The following is an 11224-nucleotide window of genomic DNA, read 5'->3' on the forward strand; positions in this document are numbered from 1 at the left end:
GTGCGGCTCTGTTCCTTTCTAAACTCGTCCTGACATAATGTCTAGTCTCACCTCTCACACATTTTGGTCACTTTACGGCACACATCGTGAAGTTCTCTTATAGATCTAAGTTGACTTTTTTGGCTCCTCTATTTGTAAGCTTTGAATCCATTCATATTTTTTCTCCTCGTCACTATTTGAACTACGGCCCTGGTGGGAAGTCAGATGCTTGTGTTTTTCAATTCATTTTCCTTCTGCTAACAAAGATGTTAAAGAGACATTACCCAGACTTGGAACAGGGGCTCGATTAGCATTATTTCCGGTCCTTTTCTTTTATGGATTGAGAAATCAAAGTTCGGAGCAGCCAAGTGACTTGCCCAGACTCCTGTGGGGAGTCTGTGCCCGAGTCAGGATTAGAATTCTGGCCTCCTGACTCATTTTAGTGTGGGAGTGTTTTTTTTAAAGACTATCTTTTTTTTTTTAAATACTTTTAAAAATTAAAAATATGGATGTAAAAGAAAGAACCAAAGCAACTTACAATGCCACATCAAATCAAACACATTTCCAGTACTCCATGGCACTGGAACGTACGATTTCATCCCAGGCATTTTGAATCTCTGATTAGCGTTATTTACTTCCTCAGGGACCCCATCAGCTCACAGTGGTTCAGTTGCCCTCCTAAACCAACAGAGCCCCAGGTCTCCCTTCCCAGCATTTATTAACCTCTTATGATCATGGAGTGTCTGCATCAATTTGTCATTGGCAGCAGCCCCCGCTGATATTGCCTGACCAGCTCTGTTGGAAACCCTCTTTTGATAGGGATTATGTTTTATTTTTGGACAACTCTAATTGTTAGAACGTTTTCCCTCTAATCAAACAAAGTCTGCCTTCCTCTTACTGTCCTCACTGGGGCTGTTTTGCTCTGTGTCCTTCAAACGGACTTGGCTTGCAGGTCAGCAGTATGCTGGGACGGAACCAAAGGGGGCGTTTATCCTCAGGAGTCCCCCCGCCCCTCCTCCTCCTGCTCCTTGATATCAGTGGCCCTGGTCCCCTGACCTCCCTCATATTGGTTCCTCACTTTATTTGCATTTTTCACCGAAGCTTTGTCATTAACAACCCAGGTGGACTGTCCTTCCAGCGCCGCCTTGACGCTTTCTCTAGGACGTGACCTCCAATATTGTCCTTCAGTCTCCTGGACTTTGTGCTGAGTTTGCTGTCCTCAAGTCCGGAGTGCATGGGGTAGATGGCCTGCCCCGCCCTGTTCAGCCCTATGGGTTTGGGACTGATGCTCACACTTGTAGGTCTCAGTTCTGTCCTCTGGAGTGGCACAGGGTACATGTAATCCCTGCTCGTATTTTAAGAGTGTGATCCTATCCCTCTTGCATGGCTCTGCGCCCTCTCCTGTGCACTCTTGTAAAGGATGGATATAAATGCTTGCATCTGTAGCGATGATGTCTGACCTGTGCACAGACTAGGTGTCATTTTCCTGCCTTGGCTGGAATATTCTGTTTTCATCAGTGCAGACTCTCCATTGGTTTTGTTTAGCAGCACAGTGACATTCCGAGCTTCTGGTCAACCAAATACATGGACACTCTCCCCTCTCTTATGAATTGCTGCTCAGCCTGGGCTCAGTTTTCTCATTCCTTATTTACTTTCAAACCTTTGTGTATCCTGTGAATTTACGTCTTTACTCGGATTCATTCTTCTAGCCAATTGGTATCTTTTTGAATCCCCATTCTGTTGTGCACCTATACATTTCCTCCAAGCTTTTGTTGTGCACAAGTTTAATATGTGACTATTTTGTGCTTCAAAAGCATAGATAAAAGTAGGGGCACTGGTTCACAATTCTGAGGGAGCTTTACCTGTGCACTGGGGTCCAGCTAATAAGTAAATGGATGGTGGATGGTGGGAACTGAGTTTCTCACTGTTGGGAGAGGAAATTTAAAGATACATGAAAGGAGAGGTTACTAGATTAGAGTCAGAGACATCAGTATGAACTCATGTTTAGCTTAGATGCAGCTAGGTGGATACAAAAATAACTATAGATATGTGTAAATACATGAATTAGCATACATACACATATTTCTAGCTCTGTCTGCTGAGAGGACCTAAAAGCTGGCACATTCCAGTAGCATTGAGCACAACCAGGGCCCGTATCTTGGTTTCTAAATGCAATTCTCCAGTAAAAGGAACCAGGCCTCCTTGGAGAAATGGCTCGTTTTAGGATTGGGTCACGGACAGTACCAGATAAGCCTGGACCATCTTGTAGTAGCAAAAGGTGAGGAAATGCTCAAATAACATAAGGACGGGCCATGTCAAAGGACTCAAGAGCCAACCTGAAGAAGCTCTCAGGGGCCAAAGCTGTAATAATTGGAGCAAAGAAGAAAATAACATAGTACTGTATTATAACTCAAAGTATAAAATAAATCTATGAGTCCATGTTGACATAAGTAAATGACTGAGTAAATACATAAATGGGAGTGAAGGGACAAATATTCCTTACAGAAGAATTCCAAATAATTTACATAGACACTTCCCCAGTGCAACCTTCTGCCCTTGAATGTGGCTGGACTTAGTGACTTGCTGCCAAAGAATACAGTATGGAAGAGAGGGGAAAGTAGCTTTACACTGGACAAACTTGTTGAACACCACCTGGTCGGTGATCAAGGTCAATGTCATCATCGATATGTCACATGGATATTGGGCACCTCGATATGATGTGATGAGAATGGCACTTTGTCTCTGTGGTCTTTCCCCCCCAAGCCCATTAACTACAGCCTATTCATGAAAAAACATCAGAAAAAACAAAATTGAGGGACATTCTACAAAATAGCTGACCAGTAGTCCTCAAAACTGTCAAGCCGTCAAAAACAAGGAAAGACTGAGAAACTGTCACAGAGCAGAGGAGACTGAGGAAGAAGCATGACAATGAAATGTACTATCTTTGCAACTTTTCTGTATATCTAAAATTATTCCTCCCCCCAAATTATTAAAAAATAAGAATAAAAGAAAGGAAATTACATAACTTTTAAAATAATGCTCAATAGACAAGAACAAGAAATTTGTGATCATCAGCTAGTGACCTCTTGCCAGTTGGTATCAGTCCAATAATCAGTATTTTTCTACTGAATCAGACCAACCACAAATCTCCCTCCTCGTGGGCTGGACGTTCTAGACTAGACTTTTCCAGTCGTTGAAGCAGGGTCTTTGGCACCAATGTCTTTGCCACCACAGTATATGGGGTCTCTAGTTCCAGAACCTTGCACTTCCAAGACTGTTGTATTCCCCTGTGCTTATCCAGACCAAGTCTGGCCATTATTATTAGTAGTAGTATTTTTTTGGTAGGAGATGTCTACTTAGAAGTCCACTGCTATTTAAAGCTAACATATCTGAATCCAAGATCCACATTAAGTTTCCTCATGCTGTAATATTTTCCTTGTTTCTCCATGATTGTATTCCTATTGTCCTGCTAGTTAGCAACTTCCGGCTATCTGTGAGTTTTCTCTCCTTTGTCTCTGAGATTCAGCCCAACTCTGACCTGCCAGTGAAGCTGCTTTCTGCTACCTCTTTCCATCTTCCATTCACACAGTGGGTGATTCCAATCCTCAGAACTAGAGAGGCCCCCCCACCCGCCTCATCCTGCACCCACAGAAGTTCTCCAGCCAAGGAACCATTTTCCTCGGAAGTCTCAATGTCTCTCATTTCCTTTCAAAGAAAACTTACGACTCTCAACTATGATCTTCACAGGCCCCACCAAGCATTCCTTCCTACCTAAGATACAGATTAAGTTTGACCCAGCTATTCTTCATCACTCCCCAGATTCGTCCCATCACTGAGACTCAGCCACGTTCTCTCCCTAGCTTGCCCCCAGCAATATGTTCTCTCAGGCTGCCTGCCTTCCTCCTGGCCACCCACCCACATTCCTCCAACACGTCACCACACTCCTCTGAGAAGCTCTTGAATCAAATTCCCTCCAGGACTCCAAGTCACTCCTATTTCAGCGACTCCTTGACATTTATGAACAGCTATAAAAACATATATATATTCTGTTTCTGTAATTCTTGTTTTCTGGACTGTACTTGAACGTAAGCTTTTTGGGTTCAGCCTCTGTGCCCTTTAAGAACTTCTTATTTTATTTATATCCATGGGGTTTGGCAGTGTTATTTGAACAACTTCTTTTCCCTATACTTGGAGCTTGGTAAAGTGTTCTTTGAACGTGTAAGTGTCCAGTAAAACAAGCTTAGTTAAACTCAGCTTGTTCTTCTTTACACGGGTACCATTTTCCAGCCTTTTCCCCCAACAGGCCCCCTTCGCTCACATTGTCATCGGGGCTTGTCCTCCACCATGTGACTTCCGTCTCACTGCCTCATTCAGGTCTCATCCGCCAGCCTGAGACTTACCGAAGTCCACTTGAACTGACTGCAAGCAGAGATCCATAAGACCCCTCACGAGAGGCTTTGCTGAAGTATAAAATACAATATCGACACTGCGCCCTGATCTGTGGGCTCCGCAATGCTATCAAAAAGGCTTTTAAGTTTCCTGAGCACAGTTTGTACTTGTAAACCCAACCTCCACTTCAAAACCCTGCTCTTCTCCAGATGGAAGCTTTAAAAAAATTGTCATAGTACTTTCTTTTCTTTCTTGATGATCAGCCTGTCGCCAGGTTTACCAAGCCCCAAATCCTTAATAAGTGTCTGTTTCTCTTTAACATGCAGAAGAGCCAGTCTCAGAATCTGGTACTTTTCCTTGTTTCAATATTGCCAATGTACATCCTCTGCTAACACTCTCTCTCTCTAGGTGGTCAGATGAGAAAGTAATGGTATTTCTCCATCTTCTGCCTGTGATCTGAACCTGCTACACAGAAGGTCAGGATTGGGGGAGAGTGAAGCAAGGAACAGAGCCACCTCCAGCCTTCCTGGAGCTGCTGCCTGGGACGGACCTGCTGTCCTGAGAGTGTGTACCTGTGTAGGTGAGAACGTATGTTTGTGAGAGTGTTTGTGTGTGATAGTGTGTGTGTGTTTATGAGCGTGACCACGTGTTTGTGTGTGTCTACATTTGTGAGAGTGTGTGTACTTGTGAGTGGTGTGTGTGTTTATGTGTTAGAGTGTATATGAGTGTTTGTGAGACAGTGTCTTTGTGTCTGTATGTGTATGTGTGTGTATGCATGTGTGAGTGTGTCTGTGAGTGCACGCCTTGTGTGTGTGCAGAGAATCAGCCACTAGCTCCCAGGAGGCACCCCTCCCACCTGCCGGGCCTAGAGGAGTGTGGCGGGGGGCGAAGAGTGAGGCGGCGGGGGAGGGACACTGTTCTCAGGGAACCACTGCCTGTGCGCAGCTCGCAGGCCTTGCAGTGGTGAGGAATTTGTGCTCCACATCCACATTGCGTGCCTCGACATTCTCCCTCCGGCTTCTCACATGGCCTCCTAACCCCACCAGGACCCTCAACTTTCTCATTTGTAAAATGGTGACAATACCAACTGCAAAATGAGGACAACCTGGTGAGGACTGGATGAGACGGAAAATACGCAGGAAGGGGCTTTGCTGGTGAAAAGGACTTTAATATTATGGAGAGTTTCTCTCCATGGATTCCTGCCATGTGTATAACTTCTTATGCATCATGGATACAATGGATAGAACTCTAGCCGTTGCACAATTTCTACTTTTCTTTGAAATTGAAGAAATAAGCAGAGAAAGGAAAAGAATCTGTTTTTTAACTCTCCGCTTGTTGGTGGGCTGTCTCAGTGTGTTCCTAAGCTCCCCTTTCTTGGGGAGCTGACCTTTGGGCTCCCTGTGGTAGTATATTGCTTTGATCGGCCTCTGGATATCTCAACTTATTGGCTTTGGATCGATCTATTGATTTAATAAAAGTCACTTATCATTGTCACTGGGTCAGGATAAAGCACCAATTTATCTCCAGTTTGGTGAACGTCATCAGTGATAGATGTTCTGCTGATTTTGTTGCGCAACTAATTTCCATGGCATAATCACAGGAAACCTACATCACTGTCACAGTTCTGGTGTCCCTGCAGATAACTGATGACCCCACCCTGTCGGCTGGATCCTGCCTACTTGGACTCTCAAATTTGCGAATGGCTATCACCTTAATGCTTCATCTTAGAAATGACTTTGCCAACTGCAGCTCATCGAAGGAGAGGTGTATGGGGCTAGGGGTCAGCAGGGTGAGCTTGGGGTGCAGCTCAGAGCAGTAGAGAAAGGATAGGGTGCAATCCGTGCCTATAGCACCTCCCATTCCCCTCAGCTCCGAATGACTAGCTGAGTAAGTTTCCTCCTGCCAGCTTGGCGCATTGTTGAGAAATGGTGGAAATGAGGTCACCAGCAAGTGGAGATTCACTTCCTCTGGACGTTTGTAGCCAAGCAGGAAAAAAAGATAAAAAACTGCCTGTCCAGCTGAAGTGCCTCTGAAGGCCTGCATGATTTTTATTCTTGCTAACAAAGTAGAGGCCACACACACCACATACAGATGCATGCTTGTGCAAAGCAGCACACGTATGTGCACATGCACAAGCCCTATGACATCTGCTTCCCTGACTCTGCCCTCCACCCAACACGGAATCCACTGTCTGTTAACGTTTCTGGAAGCGTGCGGCCAGGAGGCAGAATGCCATCGGGTCTGTAGGAGTTTGCAGTATTTTGTGCTTCTGAACGCTTAGCCCCAGACCTGAGGGTTTTGTCTACAGCTCCTGCCAGGGGCTGGCCAGGCTGGGAGCTTCCATGCCAACTCTGCGTGTACTTTGGGGAAATGAAAGTCAGCCTCTCAAGAATCAAAAAAGGAAATGAATCTAGCTAGCTGGGTTCCTTTCCTCCCCCATTTATACACTGGTGTGCCACCCCCTGGGCACTGTCTGGACCCTTTCGTGTTGCTGTGAGACAATTTCTCTGGTCTCTGGCACATGTTTTCTGCAAGTCAGATCTATGCCTGTGAACCACAGAGAGGGAAGGCAAGAGTGAGTGTCTGACTTTTCTCCTCGTCCCCCAGCATTGAACAGCCCCAGCTGAAAGAAAGAACAGCGTTTCCTTTATCATGACTTTTTGAGGGCAAAAACGTCTCCTGGAGACACTTCCTCAAAAGTGACATCTCCACTCCTGAAATGCTGACCGACAGGAATCCCATTTTAAGCTCCTGGTGCCCTAAACGATCATGTACTGACATCTTATATTTCTTCCTTCCTTACAATTTTAGTCTTCTACATGTAAAAGAAAGCTACTTCTCTTAATAATTAATTATGATGGCTATTTAAAGCATTTGTAGCTATAATCAGAAACCTCAGCCTTATCACTCTTTACCAAAGAAAGCTCCATTATTATAAATTTTGATTCCCACTGGTCTGAAAGAAACTTAGAGGAAAACTAATGAAATGTTCTTCTCAGCCTTTATTTAAGCTCCATAACAATTTTTTACTCTGAAAAAAAAAATCCCTTAATAATTATATAGCGAGTTGCTAATATTTCACACCCTCACATTCTCGAAATTCCTCTGCAAATTACATAAAATGGGCTATGCACATTCTCACAGCCAAACAGGCGTATGCATTTGCAGAATTAAATATGCAGCCTTTATTATCAAGCTTGTTGGTATTGGACTCAGTGAAAACTTTGGTTCATTTCTTGCTTCGGCTATTCTGACTATTGCCACATTTCCAACTACAGGATGGGGGTATCATTAGCTCTTTTCTGTGCCCCCCTCCCTTTCACCCCCAGACCCTTGAACTCTCCAGGAAGAAAAGTACAGGCCGAAAGTCATTACTGAAGATGTTCAGAAAGGGTCAGAAATTCCGGTTTACCAAATGTCTCTTAGATTCTTTACATTTGTTTTGGCAGCATTTTTGGATATGTGAATGTGCCTCAATTTTACTCAGAGGGTGTTACAGAAAAGTAAAGCCAAGAGGTGACCTGAAATTTGTTTATTTTAATTAGAAAACGATTCTTCATTTTCCAAGGCTTTGCCACAGCAGTGAATTTAATAGTTTATAATTAACTCTAATGCGCTTATGATTTGATTTGATTTGTAAAAATTCTTTCAATGTAAATATTTTCAGGGAAAGTGAAGTGCAGGATTCCAGCCTGGCCAGGAGTTTTGGTTCTGATGGTCCCTTTGGGGGAGAGGTCCCACTGACACAAATGCTGGAGGATGCCCTCTGTGGATTTTCTTGGGAGGGCTGAGGGCTGGTGACAGAAGAGGAGCCTGCAGACATAGTGGCCCGCAGCTTCATCGAGTCTCCTCCTGGGCTGCAGAGCTCAGGAGCATGGTCATATCTGGATGTAGGGATATAGACGTAGGAGAAGAGACGTGGCCCCCGTGACTCTGTGCCAGTGCTCCCTGAGTGATGTCCTTTCTTCCTTAAACATCTTAGCAAGTCTTCAGTTAGTAAATGCAGAGCTGGGATGTGACTGTGGAGGTGGTCAGGTCCTCCAGGGGTGGTCAGCAAGAGACAAGTGGGGGACAGTGCAGAAGGCCCATGGCTGAGAGGCCTTCCTTGGCAACCTGGAAGTAGGTACTGCGACCACCTTCTGGGCTGGATGGGGACACGCATGTTTATTTCTAAAGGTCTGTTGTCTTTAGAACTCGCGGAGAAGCCAGCTGAGACAAGGAACAGTGGATTGGTTGCATGGGGTAAAAGACAGACAGATAGATCTGAATTTGGATCACAGGTCTAGTCCTGACTTGTGTGGCCTTGGGAAAGAAAACTGGTTAATCTCTGCGACCCTCTTCTGCAAATTGCAGGCACCAATGTCCACCTTTCTGGGTCTTTGGGAGGATGCAGTGCTGCACGTCAGTGCACAGCACGGGGTCTGGCACTTCAAGGTGCCCAATGCACGGGCATGTCATTACGGCTTGGTGGGTCCTGAGAAAGGCCCTCCAATCAAAATTATCTGAAATTATCTTCCCCACTGACTTGTGTCAATGGATGAAACTCCTGCTATCACTCAGTCATTAGATGATGTCATTTGAAGGCTCCTCTTAAAACACAAACCATTCTCCAGGGGCTTGGGGGAGGGGACTGGGACAGGGCCCCATTACCCAGCTGCAAACACCTTTGTTTAAATCAGTTTATCAGGTCAACCAGTCAGTTAATTAGCAGGGCTCTGACAATTGGGCAAACCGCAGGCCAATTTGGAGGGGTGGTGTGGGAATGGCCTTAGGGGATGGGGGGGGGAAGAGTCCTGACCCCAAAAGGCCGATGGTGGGGGCAATGGCTTATGGCTGTGAAGGTAAAGAAGGGAATTGAGTTCATGGCTAAGACTGTGGCAGCTGGGGGAGGGGCGGGGGGTTGAGGGGCATGAGGAACCAGTTACCAAGCGTCCAAAAGGTTGTGAAACACAGGACACATTTATTTTTAACCAGACTACTAGTGATTTTTGAATAATATGTTCAGTATATTTTTATTCAAACTCTGATACTTTTCCAGGTAAGGAACTCATACATTTAAAGCAATGGATCCTAATATTCATCTGACAAAAGTACAATAAATATACTACAGGTGTCAGAGAATTCTGGAAACTCAGAAAAAAGTTGGGTAAATTTATCTGGGGTAGGTGTGAGTGGAGGGCACTTACTTTTCATCATTTGTGTTTCGATGGGGAAAAGGATCTGTTCTAACCACCCCATGGGTGTCCTGGGACTCCTAAATAAATAATATAACAACATAGGTCCTTAGTAACAGAGCATCTTGCTATTTCTGAGTCCTCTTAACTCCTCCTTGTTCACTGGCACTTTCTGTATGAAAGGCGCTGTGCTGAGTGCTAGGAAGGACACAAAACTGAGAAAGTGTGCCCTCTCTTGAAGGACACACCCACCGGGTCTTCCCAGTCAGGGGCCCCATTTCTAGGAAACTTCCTCCTCTAGTCTCACCATCCACACCCTCAATGAGGGACCCAGCAGCCTATTTTAGTCACATGACTTACTTCCCCTGAGCAGAATTGATTTGGAGCCTGACTCAAGATGGGCTGATCAAATTCTTTCTTCCAGAAATTGGAAATTTGTATCAGAGATACAAGGCATTTTCTACTAGCAGCTGGAATTTAGGACAGGTCAGTTCGAGAGACGAGGGAATGTTACATTTGGCTGTGTACTTACAGAAAAGCAAAGAGCCTCAGTCAACAGAGAGAAAAGAATAGAACAGGCTTGCAGAGAGAAACAGAAAGGAGAGGCTGGGGGATTCCGGAGAACCGGAGAAAATAAAATGGAATTTCTGATGGCTTCCAACTCCTGGTTCTGATCTCTCTTCTGGCTCCACTCTACTCCCTGCCTATCAGTATGGATGTCATGTAACAAAAATCTGTCAACAGTGACTTTAACCAGGGTTTCTCAAACCTCGGCCCTGTTGACATTTGGGCTCGATAATGCTTTGTTGGGAGGTGGGGCGGCTCTGTGCACTTCAGGTTGTTTAGTAGCATCCCTGGCCTTGACCCACTATACTGGTAGGACCCTCCCTGGTTGTGACAACCAAAAGTGTCTCCATGCATTGTCACATGTCTTCCAGGGGACAAGGGGCAAGGGAGGAGGGAAATTGTTTCTGGTTGAGAACCACTGACTTACATAAGCAGAAGGTTATTTTTCTCATGTGGCAAGGAGATGGACCAGAGATGGTGTAGTGGCTCAGAGAAGTCGCCACGGACCTAGATTCCTTCTGACTTCTTGCTCCACCATTTTAGCATGTAGCTTTTATGCTCATGTGGTGAGATGGCTGCTCTACCTTTTTTCTGCATCACATCCATGCTCGGGAAGGAAAAAGGGGACAGGGTGAAGAGCTACACTAACTTTTCCAGAAGCCTCACCCAAGAGCATTTTATTTACATCTTGTGCACCAGAACTGGGTCTCATGGCCACCTCAGATAAAGGGAACTGTGGAGAGAGAATTTTTTTTTCCCTGAGGAAGATTCATCCTGAGCTAAAATCTTTTGCCAGTCTTCCTCCTTTTTCGCTTGAAGAGGACTTGAGTGAACATCTGTGCCAATTTCCCTCTATTTTGTTTGTGGGTCACCACCATAGCATGGCTGACGAGTGGTGTAGGTCCACACCCCAGGGCCAGCCCCAGAGAGAAATTTTGTGTGTGTGTGTGAGGAAGATTGACCCTGAGCTAACATCTGTTGCCAATCTTCCTCTTTTTGCATGAGGAAGATTGTCACTGAGCTAACACTTGTGCCAATCTTCCTCTACTTTATGTGGGTCACTGCCACAGAATGGCTTGATGAGTGGTATTAGATCCGTGCCCAAGATCCAAACC

Source organism: Equus asinus, chromosome 1 (genome assembly GCF_041296235.1).
Source record: "Equus asinus isolate D_3611 breed Donkey chromosome 1, EquAss-T2T_v2, whole genome shotgun sequence".
NCBI classification, from domain to species: Eukaryota; Metazoa; Chordata; class Mammalia; order Perissodactyla; family Equidae; genus Equus; species Equus asinus.